General features: G+C 37.1%; 1 protein-coding gene across 1 annotated transcript in view; it reads right to left on the reverse strand.

The window, feature by feature from the left end:
* Nucleotides 1-15,959, reverse strand: part of FMO5 (flavin containing dimethylaniline monoxygenase 5) — a 72,754-nt gene that overhangs the window by 50,055 nt on the left and 6,740 nt on the right. The window lies entirely within an intron of this gene.

Genomic DNA, 15,959 nt, shown 5'->3' on the forward strand with positions numbered 1-15,959 from the left:
CTGCTTCTAATGCATCTCAAGGAGTTGAAAAGTGAAATAAATAATCTGAAAGGATAATTAATCTCTAAAAAATACACACCAGGAAATTCTTTTTGTTTTTACATTTAAATATAGCTCTCTGATATTCTGAAATTTTTAAATTCTTGAAAACTAATAATGAAATCATCCTAAAACGGCTGAAATCTGGAAAAACTGAAGAAAGTTTTCCATATCTCCTACCAACTCAAACCCTCTCCTATTCTCCATTTTCTGCCCTGAATAGATGATAGGTGTACAATAATCTTTCTTTTGTTTAATCTTTTTTATATGAAAATTTATGTCATATGAAACACAAACTTGATAAGATTAACAAAGGTAGAGGAATTTAAATTTAGCAAGGTGTTCTGCTACATCAGTACCAACCTCTCAATTTATACCATGTAATGTATATTTCAAAGGAGTGGTGTTTTATTTAAAAAACCAAAATCAAAACCTGTGGTATTAACTTCATATACTGTTTGAATTTTGTGCATTGGTATTTCCATATGTACAAATGATTGACAAAAATCTTTGCATTCATAGCATATGACATGCTGTCCTTAGGAAGAAAGTCCTGGATCTGAGATGGTTTTTAGCAAGGTCAGGTATGAGGGACTCTGACTTGCCAGTTAGCGAGCAACTAGCCATTTCCTCAGGGATGGAAGAAAGTGTTCCAGGTAGTCTCTTTTGGCCAAGTCATTGTGACAAGACCTTTCCCTGATTCCTTGTGAGAGGAATCTTCAGGTAGAGAAATTTCCAGTTGTGACAAGTTGGGTGTCAGAAACATAGATTCTGTAGCAGCGCAGGTAACCAGTTCATCTAAAGCAGAGAGGTTCCCAAACATATTTGTCCTACTACCCTCCTTTCAAAAATAAAATTACCCAGCATCCCCCTGGAAATAGACTTTCTTTAAACCTTTAATGTTTTTTTAAATTTATGGCATTTCAAAAAAATATAATATATATACATATTTTAAATGACATCTTAAATTTAATAATTTATTGTGAATTTGTGGATTTTTTTCTGCATTGAAATGTTGATGACACAACACTACTGACACAATACAATAATGGTATAGTCTCGTATTGTAAACAAGTCATTACACACACACATATTCCTGCCCATGCATGCTTGACTTCCCAACAATTTGTGAAACCCTTGCCTGCCAACAACTATACATTAAAGCCCTTTTGGACTTGACCACTGATTGGTTATAACTTGGATTTTGTGTGTTTATTTGGAAAATAATGTAATCACTACAACTTTTAACTGTTACACAACAGATAAAACATGTATGAATGGCTTTTCAAAATTTTCTTCTTTCCTTTCCTTTCCTTCCCTTTCTTTTCCTTTCCTTTCTTTTCCTTTCCTTTCCTCTCCTTTTTTAAAAGACTGGTCTAGAACAAAATACAAACTCTTCTATTTGACATTTAAAACCCTTTGCAATCTGGCTCCACTCTATCTTTTCAGGTTGATTATTATTATTACCTATCATAAAGATAGCAACAACAGTTATTTAAATAGCACCTTAAGGTTCGCAAAATGCCTTGCAACTTTGTTATCTCATTTGATTACAAATTACTTACCCTGAGAGTTCTACAGTCCAGCCTATCTGACCTACTCGTGATTTCTCATATGTGATATCCCACCTTCTAGCTCCATACCTGACATGATGCCTTTCCCTTCTACGCCTTTGCCCAGGCTCTGCCCCATGCTGAGAATGACCTGCTTTTTATTCCTCAGCTTTGTCTTTTAGAATCCTCTCACTCCCTTCAAGTCTCAGCTCAGGTTGTACCAATTATATGAGGCCTTTTCTTTTAGTGTTCCCCTGCTTAATTACTTTATGTTTATTTTGCATTTAAGTATGTGTGTGCATATTGCTTCCCTATTATAGAATGTAAGCTCCTTGAGGGCAGGCAAATTTTTGTTTTATTTTATGTGGTGCTTAGCATAATAGATGCTTAATAAATTCTTCCTGAATTTGGGGAGAAAAAAAAGATTGCAAAAACCTGGGTTTAGAGTCAAGGAACTGAAGTTCAAATCCTGAACTTAAACCCTTAGCAAGTAACTCCCTAGATCTTAGCCTCAGTTCATTGTTGTTGTCATTGTTGGACTTTCCAAGACCCCATGTATGTAAGGTGGATTTCTGTTGTTCTTTTTAAGATGCTAGCTGCCAGGATCCATGGCTGTAACAATCTCTGGTTCCCAGGCTCATGGTTTGTAAACATCTCCACCATGCTTGTGTATCATATTGTATAATCTTAAGATAATGCAAACATTTGAGTTCAGCAGGTAAATACCCACTGCCCTTGTACTGTACTAAGTCATTATGATATTGTTAAATTTAATGTAAACTTGTGAGGCTATTGCTAGCACATTGCCTTCCTTGACTGTTACCCTATAAATCAAATAGGCATTGATCAGTAACGGGGAATAGGAATGCACAAGGGGAATGTGCATGCATGCTTGTCTCAACCGATCCCCATCAAGGCTTAGGGGGATTTGTTAATGTGTGTTAGTCTCAACAGACCCCTATCCAGACTAGGGGGACCTGTAGGAGTTGTAGCTCCTACTATATTCTTGAACACACCTGTGAGAAGAGTAGTTAAGGGATGGGTTGGTGCTCCCATCATCTGCAGCCCTTTTGAGAACACAAGAAATAGCCTCTTATTATTCTCTGATACTGTCCTTCTGGCTGCCCAGATCAAGAGTGAACCTGCTGGGACACTTGCTAGAAAAGCTCCTGTTCCCATGGCTCCCACTTGACTCCCCATTTGGGGTTTCCTTGGCAAAGATATTAAAGTGATTTGCCATTTTCTTCTCTAGCTTGTTTTATAGATGAAGAAAATAAAGCAGAGTTAAGTGACTTGCCCAGGGTCACAAGCCTGTAAGTGTCTGAGGTCAGATTTGAACTCAGGTGTCCCTGACTCCAGGCTCAGCACTTATGCAGTCAGTCTAACCTCTTCACTCCCTAGCTACCCTTAACTTCAGCTTTCCACATCCAAAAACTGAGTGGACTGAATTAGGTGATTGTTAAGGTCCTCTACAGCTCTCTAACTACAGCCAATCAATCAAATTTATTTATTATTTATTTATTTATTATTATTAATAATTATTTATTATTATTTATTTATTAAAGTATCACCTATGGTCCAGCCATTGTTCTGGGCAATATGAACTATGTGAATATGAAGAATATGATCTTGTGAATAAGTCACTTAGGTCAAATCACTCATTCTATATGAATATGAACAATAATATATACATATGTATGTATGTGTATATGTACATAGTTTAGCAATTTGTCAGAAGCTATACAGAATAGAAAAATACAAAAGCATGAGCAGGTCTCAAAAATTAGTGTCAGAAGTAAAAGTTCAGAATAAGCTGAGGCTGATGAAGAAAGTTAACGATTCAGGGTTGGATTTTTTTAAGCTATATTGGGGAAAAGGAGAGGCTCAAGAAGGGCTAGGAATGCTCAGGTGTATGAGATAGCAACAGATAATGGAAAGAAGGAAGAGCTGCTCAGTAGCTCTTATTTTTTCCTCTTTCTTTGCCAGAGAAAAGATGTTTGGACTAGAAAGGACAGACCAAAAAAACATTAGTCAGGAGTTGATGCCCAAGGTAAGCAAGAAGACAAGAAAAAGGCATATAGTTGGCCAAGATGAGTTTCAGGCAATGGGACTTATCAATGAGCCAACATCAGTGACCTTTGAAAATCCAAAGAGAATGAGAAAGAGAACATAGAAATGAAAAAGGGCATATGTATCAATTCTTGTATATTTCATTCCAAGAGGGCAAGAATAGTATCTACAAACTATAGGCCACTGAACTTGAGTCTGATGCTAGAAAAGTTTTAAAATGTACTATTCAAGATACACTTTTTCATGAGGAAATTTATGAGAGTTGCATCTAAATGGAAGGATGGCTCACAGGTACTCCTTGATCTGTGTTACAAAAACAAAAAACAAAAAACAGAGAAAGCAGAATTAAATACTGATGAGAAGTCAAGAAGGATGAGTTCTCAGAAAAGATCATTATATTTGACAATTGGCAACTTTGGGGAGAGTAATTCTAGTTGAATGATGAGTTTGGATGCCAGAATGAAGAGGGTTTAGAAGAGAGAGGAAGTTGAAACACTAAACATAGATGTCTTTTTCAAGGTTCAATGTGAAAGAAGAGATAAAAGATGATAGCCAGTAGAAGTGGTGGGATTGAAAGACAGAGAGAAAGAAATACAGAGGAGCCAAGATGGACGAGTGAGAGCTCACCTAAATTCTACCACAAATTCCTTCAGATAGCTCTAAAAAGAATCTGAACAAATTTTAGAGTGGCACAATCCACTAGGAGACAGAGTGTGGCAGATTTCCAGCCTAGGATAGCCCAGAAGGTTGATGGGAAGGATCTGTCACACAGGGATAGAGGAGTGTACCTGCACAGATCCTGCCATAGCAAAGCCAAGCAGGAACCACAGGGCAGACTGAATCAGAAGCAACAGTGCAGATTCTCAAACATATCAGCCCAGGATGGGAGTCCAGTGGAAGTGAGTGAGAGAGAAGAGTAGAACCCCAGGTAATAGCAATATTCACTCCTGAGACTATCAGCCTGCACATTAAATGTCTGTATGTCACCTACTTGAATTTCTGGAAGCCAAGATGGCAGAGTGATGTGTAAGTGTTCTCCCCCTCCCCTTACTGACCTTGAAAAATGCAAAGAATATTTCCCCAGGAAAAATCCTGGAATAGTGGGATCAGCTGAAGGGGCAAACAGTCTCTTAGTTCAAGAGGTTAGGAAAATTGTTAAGGAGAGATCATCTTGCTGTGGCTGAAGGGGACCAGTGCAGGACCTAAGCTGTCCCAAACAGGAGGAGATCCTGAGCTCAGGGGGGTGGACCCCCAAAACACCAATATCAGGACCCCAGGCATGCCTTAGCACAGCCAGAGGAATTGGGAAGACACTAGCACAGATGAGGTGCACCAATTGCTAAGTCTGCCTGTGCTCTAGCTCAGGAGAGGAGACCTCCTGCCTCCAGACCACCCCTCCCCCATACCTTACTCAGAGAGCTCCAGGGTAACTCCTGGGAAACTCAGAAAGACTTCACCTGGCCTCAGCCTTGGCACACCAGCCAGCTCAGTAATAGGTAAGCTACAGCACTCTAGCTTCTAGCTGAAAGAACCAGAGGCCAGAACACACAAAGTTTCAAGTTATCAGCACAAGAACTGTGGGACACAGCCCCCTTGTGCTGCAGAAAGAGAGATCCACTTTAAAAGCCAGGAAAAAGGCAATCATCATCAGCAAGAAGCAAAGTGGAAAAGAAAATACCATAGAATCTTACTATGGGGACAAAGACCAAAACACAAATGCAGAAGAGGTCAGCATTGAGACTGTACTCCCATCTGAAATCTCAGAAGGGAATATGAACTGGTTTCAAGCCCAAAGAGCATTTTGGAAGAGCTCAAGAAGGATTTTAAAAGCCAAATTAGAAATGTAGAAGAAAAATTGGCCAATGATTTTAAAAATAAGAAAAAAAAATTCAAGGAAGAATTTAAAAGGAAAATTGGGCAAATGGATAAGGAGACACAAAACCTAACTGGAGAAAATAATTCCTTAAAAGGAACAATTGGACAAATGGAAAAGGAGATGAAAAAGTTAACTGAAGATAACAATCTATTAAAAATTAGAATTGGGCAAGTACAAACTAATGACTCTATGAGACATAAAGAAGCAGTCAAACAGAATCTAAAGGATAAAAAAATAGAAGAAAATGTCAAATATCTCATTGATAAAATAACTGACCTGGAAAACAGATCCAGGAAAGAAAATCTAAGAATTATTGGTCTACCAGAAAGCCATGATGAAAAAAAAGAGCCTGGACAATATCTTCTAAGAAATCATTAAGGAAAACTGCCCAGAAGTCCTAGTTCAGAAGGCAAAATAGTCATCAAAAGAATCACTTCCTGAAAGGTATCCCAAACTGAAAACACCAAGGAATATCGTTGCCAAATCCCAGAACCATCAAGTGAAGGAAAAAATACTGCAGGCAGCCAGAAAGAAACAATTCAAATATTAAGGAGCTACAGTCAGGATCACACAGGACCTTGCAGCTTCTATATTAAAAGACAGGAGGGATTGGAATGTGATATTCCGTAAGGCAAAGGATCTTGGACTACAACCAAGAATCAATTACTCAGCAAAATTGAGCATAATATTTCAGGCAAGGAGACGGACATTCAATGAAATAAGGTATTTCCAGACCTTCCTGATGAAAAGGCCAGAACTCAATAGAAAGTCTGATCTTCATATACAAGTCTCAAGACAGGCATAAAAAGGTAACAGGGTAAAAAACAACAACTTGTTATTCAATATGGGCAAACTGTTTACATCCCTATAAGGGAAGAAGATATTTGGTAATCTTGAGAATTGTATACTTATTATGATATTTAAAAAAGATATACATAGATAGAGGGAGTGGGTATAAATTAACTGATGTGATGACAAAAAATGTGACTTATGGATGCAAAGGGATTGTAACAGGAGATGTGAAAAGGAGAAGGCAGAAAAAAGGTAAATTACATCACAGGAAGAGGAACAAAAACATATTATAGTAACGGGAAAGAGAGGAGGGGGATGAGCATTGTCTGAGATTTACTCTCATCTGATTTGTTTCAAGGAGGGAATAACAAACTCAGTTAAGTATAGAAATCTAACTTGTCCTATAGGCAGTAGGAGGGGAAAGTGGAAAGAAAAGGGAGGGGAGGTTAAAAGGGAGGGAAGAAGTAGTAAGGGAAAGGGAGAATAAAGGGAGGGGGTTGATAAAAGGGACTGAAGACAGAGGGAGGTGGTGGTCAAAAATTAAAACTCTAATGTGGAGGGAACAGGAGAAGGGAGATCTAAAAGCATAAATGGGAGGAAATAGGATGGAGAGAAAGACACAGATAGCAATCATAAATGTAAATGTGAATGGAATGAAGTCTCCCATAAAACAGAGGCAGATAGCAAAATGAATTAAAAACTATAATCCAACAATATACTTGAAACAGGGGGTAAAGGTTGGAGCAGAATATATTATGCTTCAGCTGATGCAAAAAAAAACCAGGGTTAGCAATCCTAAGCTCAGACAAAACAAAAGCAGAAATAGTTCTAAACAAAAGAGATAAGGAAGGAAACTATATTCTGCTAAAAGGCACCAGAGACAATGATGCAATATCATTACTAAACATATATACACCAAGTGGTATAGCATCCAAATTCTTAGAGGAGAAGTTAATGAAGTTACAGGAAGAAATAGACAGTAAAATTATACTAGTGGGGGCCCTCAACCTCTCCCTCTCTGAACTTAATAAATTAATCTCAAAATAATCAAGAAAGAAGTTAAAGAGGTGAATAGAACTCTGTGGAGAAAATTGAATGAGGATAGAAAAGAATATACCTTTTTTCCCAGCAGTACATGACACATATACAAAAACTGACCATGAGCCTATCACAGTCTAGTGCAGAAAGGCAGAGATAGTCAATGCATCCTTTTCAGATCATAATTCAACAAAAAATATGTAATAAAAGTCCATGAAAAGATAAACCAAAAATTAATTGGAAACTAAATAATCTAATCCTAAAGAATGAGTGGGTCAAACAACAAATCATAGAAACAATAACTTCATTCAAGAGAATGACAATAATAAAACAACCTACCAAAACTTATGGGATGCTGCAAAAGCAGTTCTTAGGGGAAGTTATATGTCATTGAACATCTACATGAATAAAACAGATAAAGAGGAGATCAATGAATTGGTCATGCAGCTGAAAAAAGCTAGAAAAAGAACAAATTGAAAATCCTCAAGTAAATACCAAATTAGAAATGTTGAAAACCAAAGGACAGATTAATAAAACTGAAATTAAGAAAATTATAGAACTAATAAATAAAACAAAGAGTTAGTTTTATGAAAAAGACAATAAAATGGATAAATCTTTTGATTTAAAAAAAGAAGAAAACCAAATCACCAATATCACAAATGAAAAGGGTGACCTCACCTCCAACAAGGAGGAAATTAAAACTTTGCCCAAATGTATGCCCATAAACTTGACAATCTAAATGAGATGGATAAATATTAAAAAAAAAAAATACAAATTGCCCAGATTAACTTGAAAGATTAAGTTAAGGAAGTTAAATACTTAAATAACCCCATCTCAGGAAAAGAAATTGAACAAGCCATCAGTGAACTCCCTACAAAAAAATCTCTACGGCCAGATGGATTTACAAGTGATTTCTATCAAACATTTAAAGAACTGTTAATTCCTATTCTATATAGACTATTTGGGAAAATTGGGGAAGGAGTCCTCCAAAACTCTTTTTGTGATACAAATATGGTTCTGATACCTAAACCAGGAAGAGCCAAAACAGAAAGAAAATTATAGATGAATTTCTCTAATGAATATAGATGCAAAAATTTTAAATAAGATATTAGTAAAAAGAATACAGAAACTTATCATGAGAATAATACATTATGATCAAGTAAGATTTATACCAGGCATGCAGGGCTGGTTCAATATCAGGAAAACTATCAGCATTATTGATCATATCAACAACACAACTAACAGAACCCCTATGGTTATCTCAATAGGTGCAGAAAAAACTTTTGACAAAATACAACACCCATTCCTATTAAAAGCACTGGAGAGCATAGGAATAAATTGAGCCTTTCTTAAAATAATAAGCAGTATGTACCTAAAACCATCAGCACACATCATATACAATGGGGTTAAGTAGATGCATTTCCAATAAGATCAGGGGTGGAAAAAGGATGTCCATTATCACCATTGCTATTCAATATGGTACTAGAAATGTTAGCTTCAGCAATAAGAGAAGAAAAAGAAATTGGAGGAATTAGAATAGGCAAAGAAGAAACTAAGTTATCACTCTTTGCAGATGATATGATGACATACTTAGAGAATCCCAGAGAATCAAGTAAAAAAAACTACTTGAAATCATAAACAACTTTGGCAAAGTTGCAGGTTACAAAATAAACCCACATAAATCATCTGCCTTTCTATATATTACTAACAAAGCCCAACAGCAAGAGATAGAAAGAGAAATTCCATTTAAAGCTATAGTAAACACTATAAAATATCTGGGAGTCTACCTGCCAAAACAAACCCAGGGACTATATGAACATAATTACAAAATACTTTTCACACAAATACAGTCAAATCTAAGTAAGTGGAAAAAGATCAGTTGCTCAAGGGTCGACTGAACTAATACAATAAAAAATGACAATTCTACCTAAATTAATTTACTTATTGAGTGCCATAATAATTAAACTACCAGAAAATTATTTTCTAGAACTGAAAAAATATCAAAATTCATCTAGAAGAACAAAGGTTCCAGAATACCAAGGGAATTAATGAAAAGAAATGCTAGCGAAGGTGGCCCAGCCCTACTGGATCACAAATTGTATTATAAAGCAGCAATTATCAAAACCACTTGGTACTAGCTAAGAAATAGCGGGATAGACCAATAGTATAGATTAGGTACTCAAGACACGGTACTCAATGAATGTAGCAATCTACTGTTTGATAAACCCAAGGACTCCAGGTTCTGGGATAAGAACTCACTGTTTGACAAAAATTGCTGGGAAAACTGGATAACTGTGGCTGAAACTGGGCATAGACCGATGCCTGACACTGTACATAAGAATAAAGTCCAAATGGATAAATGATCTAGTTATAAAGGCTGATAATATAAACAAATTAGGGAAGCAAAGAATATTACATTTGTCAGATTTATGGAGAATGGAGAAATTTATGACCAAACAAGAGAAAGAGAACATTATGAAGTGAAAAATGGATAATTTTGATTATATTAAATTGAAAAGTTTTTCCACAAACAAATCCAATGTAACAATATTAGGAAGAAAGCAGCAAACTGGCAAAGAATTTTTGCAACTAGTGTCTGTGATAAAGGCTTCATTTCTAAAATATACAGAGAACTGAGTCAAATGTACAAGAATACAAGTCATTCCCCAATTGATAAATGGTCAAAGGATATGAAAAGGCAGTTTTCAGAGGAAGAAATTAAAGCTATTTATAGTCTTATGAAAAAATGCTCTAAATCACTATTGAGTAGAGAAATGCAAATCAAAACAGCTCTGAGTTACCACATCACATCTATCAGATTGGCTAACATGATGAAAATGATAAATGTTGGAGAAGATGTGGGAGAGTTGCAACACTATTTCATTGTTGGTGGAGATGTGGGCTGATACAACCATTCTGGAGAGCAATTTGGAACTGTCTAAAGAGCTACAAAAATATGCATACCCTTTCACCCAACAATATCACTTCTAGGTCTGTATCCCCAAGAGATCATAAAAATGGGAAAAGGTCCCACACATACAAAAATATTTATAGCAGCTCTCTTTGTGGTGCTCATCAATTGGGGAATGGCTGAACAAGTTGTGGTATATGAATATAATAGAATACTATTGTGCTATAAGAAATGATGAACAGGAGGCCTTCAGAGAGGCCTAGAAGGACTTATATGAACTGATGCTGAGTGAAATGAGTAGAACCAGGAGAACATTGTACACAGTAACAGCCACAGTGTGCAAGGACTGTTTCAGGTAGACCTAGTCCTTCACAGCAATGCAAAGACCTAACATTCCCAAAGGACTCGAGGCAAAATGCCATCCACATCCAGAGAAAGAACTATGGAATCAGAAAGCAGAATGAAGCAAAATATTTTCTCTTGTGCAATGTTTTTTTCTCATGGTCTCTGTCATTCATTTTATTCTCCTATGTAACATGACTAATGTGAAAATGTGGTTAATAAGAATGTATGTGTAGAACCCACATAAGACTGCATGCTGTCTCAGGGAGGGACAAGAGAGGAAGGGGAAGAAAATCTAAAACTTGTGGAAGTGATTGTAGAAAACTGAAAACAAATTAATTTTTAAAAAGGAAAGAAATAAACAGAGGTAGGAGGAAGGATGATAGTGGGAGCAATCTGCTGGGGAAGGATACATGTAGATTACATAAACAAGCCTATGCTTCAGTTCCTGCCCACACTCAGTTCCCTAGATTGTCATCAGATTTTTGACCTTTAGCCTTATAGTATCAGGTCTTAAGAACATTATGATACTTCGAATTTCTCTCCATTCTAATGATCTTAGGGCAATTTTTGACAGTGGAAGAATGCTCTAAATCACTATTGAGTAGAGAAATGCAAATCAAAACAACTCTGAGTTACCACATCACATCTACCAGATTGGCTAACATGATGAAAATGAAAATGATAAATGTTGGAGAAGGTGTGGGAGAGTTGGAACACTATTTCATTGTTGGTGGAGATGTGAGATGTGTTCTTCAATAGAAAATTAAGTACGTGGAAAACGAGTTAATTTAAGGAGCAAGTTCATGCTGGGAGCTACACACTTGGGGCAGCTGATTTTTTTCTTATAGAACATAAGAGTAATTTATCCTGTCTGTATGTTGATAGATAGATAGATAGATAGATAGATAGATAGATAGATAGATAGATAGATAGATAGACAGACAGACAGATAGATATATGTAGAGTTGTTTATATATTGTATCTGCAACTAGATTGAGCTCCTTGAGAGGAGGGCATGTCTTTTTTGCCTTTCTTTGTACACACAGTGCTTAACACAGTGCCTGGCACACAGTAGGTGCTTAATAAATGCTAGGTGACTAACAGCAATAGGGGAAACCCCAAAGGCACATCTACTTGTTGCTCAGCAAAAACACAGGTTAAGAAAATAATCCCAAACTGACTATGCAGTTGAACAAATAATTGATACCACACATACCTTTTTTCCTTACCTATTTTTGTATTGCCTCATTCTTTACTATCTTCCTTTATCAGGCAGTGTAGTGTAGTGACCAACAATCAAAAGACCTGGGTCCTAGTTTTAATTGCCACAGAGGGCAGATGATTTAAACTCTCTGGGCCTCAGTTTCCTCATCTATAAAATGAAGAAGTTGCCCAAAGTCACTAAATTGTATAGACTTTTAGACATAGTGACAGCACTACTATTAGGCATATTCCCCAGGAATGTCAAGGCCAGAGGGAAAGAACCTATTTGTACAAGCTTGTTTATAGTAGCATTTTTGGTAGTAGTGCAAGACTGGGAACAAAACAGTTGTCTATCAATTGGAAGGTAGCTAAATAAACTAGAGCGTAGGAATAGAATACTATTGCATCCTAAGAAACATTCAGTGCTGACTTTCTCCAAATCCAGATCACCCAGCCACCAACAGTCTATACAAAAGGATCTATTCTCCACCCAGTAATACCAGAGTAGAACAATAGGCCAGAATTCACTTGGATTAGACCCTTTAATCAGAATTAAACTCTCCCAATTGGGTGGGATCACACCCAAGATTGAGGAGACTGTCTCATTGTCAGCCCTGTCCTTCATAAGGAAGTAAAATGAAAAAAAACAAAACAAAACCTTTTTTGAGTATAAAATTCATTATTAATATAAGAAAACAATCATTTTTCTCATGGTTGAGTTGAATCAAAAGCCATGTACTATGGATTCTTGGTCATTTCAAGAGGATCTCTTGTCTCTTTCCTGTGTCATGAACTTAATGGTCATTTTCTTCATCTCTTATCCTTATCTAACATTTTTGTTATTCAGAATTTCTGTGTAGAGTGCATAGAAACTAAACAAATCAATTTCTTCTGCTGCTTTCCTACTATCAACACCCCAGCATTATCTCATGCCTTCTAATTGATTTAGCCTTTTCCCCTGGCAAGCTATTACAGAGTGACAGTCTTGAAATCTTGAAATCACATTCTATTTAGAAAAATTTCCACGATAACCACCTAACAAGTGGTTATCCAGCCTTGACTCAAATAGGTAAGGGTAACTCAGTGCCTCCCAATTTCATTTTTGGATAATTGTATTGCAGGGACTCTCATAATTTTTTTGTATGTCATAGACCCCTTTGGCAGTCTAATGAAACCTATCGACCCTTTCTGAGAATAATGTTTTTAAATGCATAAAATGAAATATATAAAATTACAAAGGCAACAAATTATATTGAAATACAGAGCTAGAGAATGAAATGGCAAACCACTCCAGTAACTGCAAAAAAAAAAAATAAAAACCTAACTGGAGTTAGGTAGAGTTGGACATGAGTGAAACGAATGAACAACACAACTATCAAAATATTTAAGAAAATAAAGTTCAGCCTTGGTGACCCCAGGTAAATATTTTTTTGAAAGTTTTCACTTAATTCAAACCGAAATCTGGTTAATCAACTACACTCACTGAACTTGGTTTGATCATTATCTCAAGTCTAATCCCAATCAAAAAGAAAAAGTCAAATCCTTCTTGAGAAGGACAATTTATCAAACACTTGAATACTGTTATCATGCCTCTTCCCCTCAAGTCTTCCAAATGTTTTTTTGGCTTGATAGTGTCTTTCCTAAAATGGGGCCAAATACCTTCTTCACATTACCCCCCTGATCTAAAACCTCTAGGGCCTCTAACTACCTGCCAGAAAATGCCCACAATTCTCAGCCTGGCACTCAAAGTCCTCCATGTATTGGCTCCATTCTCCTTATTGATTTTGACTTTTTACTATTTCCAAATATAAATAATCCATTCCAGCCAAGCTGCCCTCTTGTTTCTGGAGCACGTTGTACCCATTCCATTTTCTCTAATGGGGCATGTGTACATCTACTGTACCATTATTCCTTTGATGACCATTCAAAACCTCCCCCTCCTCATTCAAGACTCAGATGAAATGATGTCTCCCTTGATTGACCTAGCTTACCATCATCTCTCCTTTCTTGGAACTCATGTCGCACTTATTTACATCGCTCATTTGAGTGTTTAACCATATGTTGTCTGTGTGACCTTGCGTAAGCCACTTAACCTCTGTCTGCCTTAGTTTCTTCATCTTTAAAATGGGGTTCTAGGGGTGTTGTGAGGATCCAATAATATTTGTAAAGTGCTTAGCACAATGTTTGGCACATGATGGGCATAGAAAAGTAAGCTATTATTATTGTTTTAACTCATGTATATGTATCTTCTCTCTTGATCTCAGCTATAAAATTCTAAAAAGAAGAGACCATGCCTTACATTTCTTTTGGATTACCTTGAGTGTCCATCATAGTGGAATGCCCATAAAAGGTATTCAAAAATACTTTTTGAATGAATGATCATTATTCATGTCTAATTATATATATATATATCAACTAGGCATGCAAACACATATGTATGAATCACACACATGTGATTATATTACACACATGTGTATACATACATATATGTATATATTTATACAGACAGGGTGTCCCCAAAGTCTTAATGCACTTCTAAACAGTGAAAAGCTTTAAACTGCACTAAGCCTTTAGAGACACTCTTTGTGTATGTGTGTATGTGTGCATTTGTTTGTGCATGTGTACAGAGAGACAGACAGCAACCTGAGTGTTCCTCTGGTATCCATGAAATGTCAGAAGAACTAAATCACACTGGGTAGATTCCCTATAGGGTGAGAGGGCATGGATTGGTTGCTATTTGCATCAATGGAGTGAGTATATCTAGTATCAGTGAAGTCAAAGATCCATCAATATGTCTAACTTATGAGCATTTGTTGTAATTAAAATTATGTATTACAGTCCTTTAAGGGAAGACACAAATGAAAGTCCCATAGAATGGGTAGTCAGGTATGGGTTATAATTGACAATGGAGGTGGTAGCACCTACATCAATAAGATCTCAGGTTTAGGAAAATAACAAAATAATTTATAGACAATCTTGTACAACTGAAAACTAGCATTCTAAGTATTTGACACGGAAAACAAATCCATCCGTGGTCTTCAGTATTGCCGATGCTCCCTAAGAAATCTCTAACAGGTCAGCAGTCACTCAAAAACTTGAAGGTCAAAGAATTTGCATCTCCCCAAAATAATTTACTCTCTGGCCATATGAATTAATGAATGAAGCAAGCAATTATTAATTGCTTACCGAGTACAAAGCACTGTGACAATTCATGGACATACAAATAGAAAAGAAAGACAATCCTTCCTTTCAAGCATCTCACCTTCTAATGGGGAGACAAGACATATCAAAGGATTCAGCTACAAGTCAGAAGAGAAAGTCCCATGGTCATTAGGGTGTGATTAAAGTAGGTGATGCCTCTTCTTCATGTCATTTCCACTGATGAAATCACACCAGTTTCTAAGATCAAACAGTTTCATAGGATTTTGGTGGTAAGAATTTCTTCCCTTTAGCTATGGTAATGACACCCACAGGAGCAGTTACCAGGTTGCATCTCCCCAGGGGTTACTTGCCAGGATGATGTCTGAGGGCACGGGGCTGGAAACGTTTCCAAGATGCTTGGGTTCAGGATCCTGGGCTGTCTCCATCAGGGTATGGGGGGGGGGGGGTGGTGGTCAAAGTATTGGTAGGGATTTGTTGTACCTGGCACATATTAGCCTCCTGCCTCTCCCTTAGGGCACCTTGCTGATTTGCCTGCTCTGTGAGAAACAGCTGGTTGCAGCTGTTAGGGATAGTTGACCTCTTCATTCCAGATGATGACTGTGAGGGAGGGCTAAGCTGGAAGTAGAAATGGTGGTCTAGAGGGTGGGAGCTCCCACTGCCAGGATCCCTGTGCCTCAATCCCCATTGTTGGCAGTTGGTCAGCAGTTGTTACTGGTGGTAATAAAGAAGGTGGGCCACTTCTCCACAATGATTTCTCCCCTCAATGATGGCTATAGGAGTTGGGCTGGAACTAGATATGATGGTTTATGGGAGAATTTTGGGTTCAAGAGTCCTGTGTTGCCCCCTTCGAGGTCTGAGGCGAGATGCTGGTCAAAGTGATGATGGTGGTTTGTCTTGCCTGGGACATGCAATCTTCTTGTCTTTCCCTTAGGGTGGTGTGTGTGTACATGGGTGGGCGCTTCAGGTAGGC

Source organism: Notamacropus eugenii, chromosome 2 (assembly GCF_028372415.1).
Source record: "Notamacropus eugenii isolate mMacEug1 chromosome 2, mMacEug1.pri_v2, whole genome shotgun sequence".
NCBI lineage: Eukaryota > Metazoa > Chordata > Mammalia > Diprotodontia > Macropodidae > Notamacropus > Notamacropus eugenii.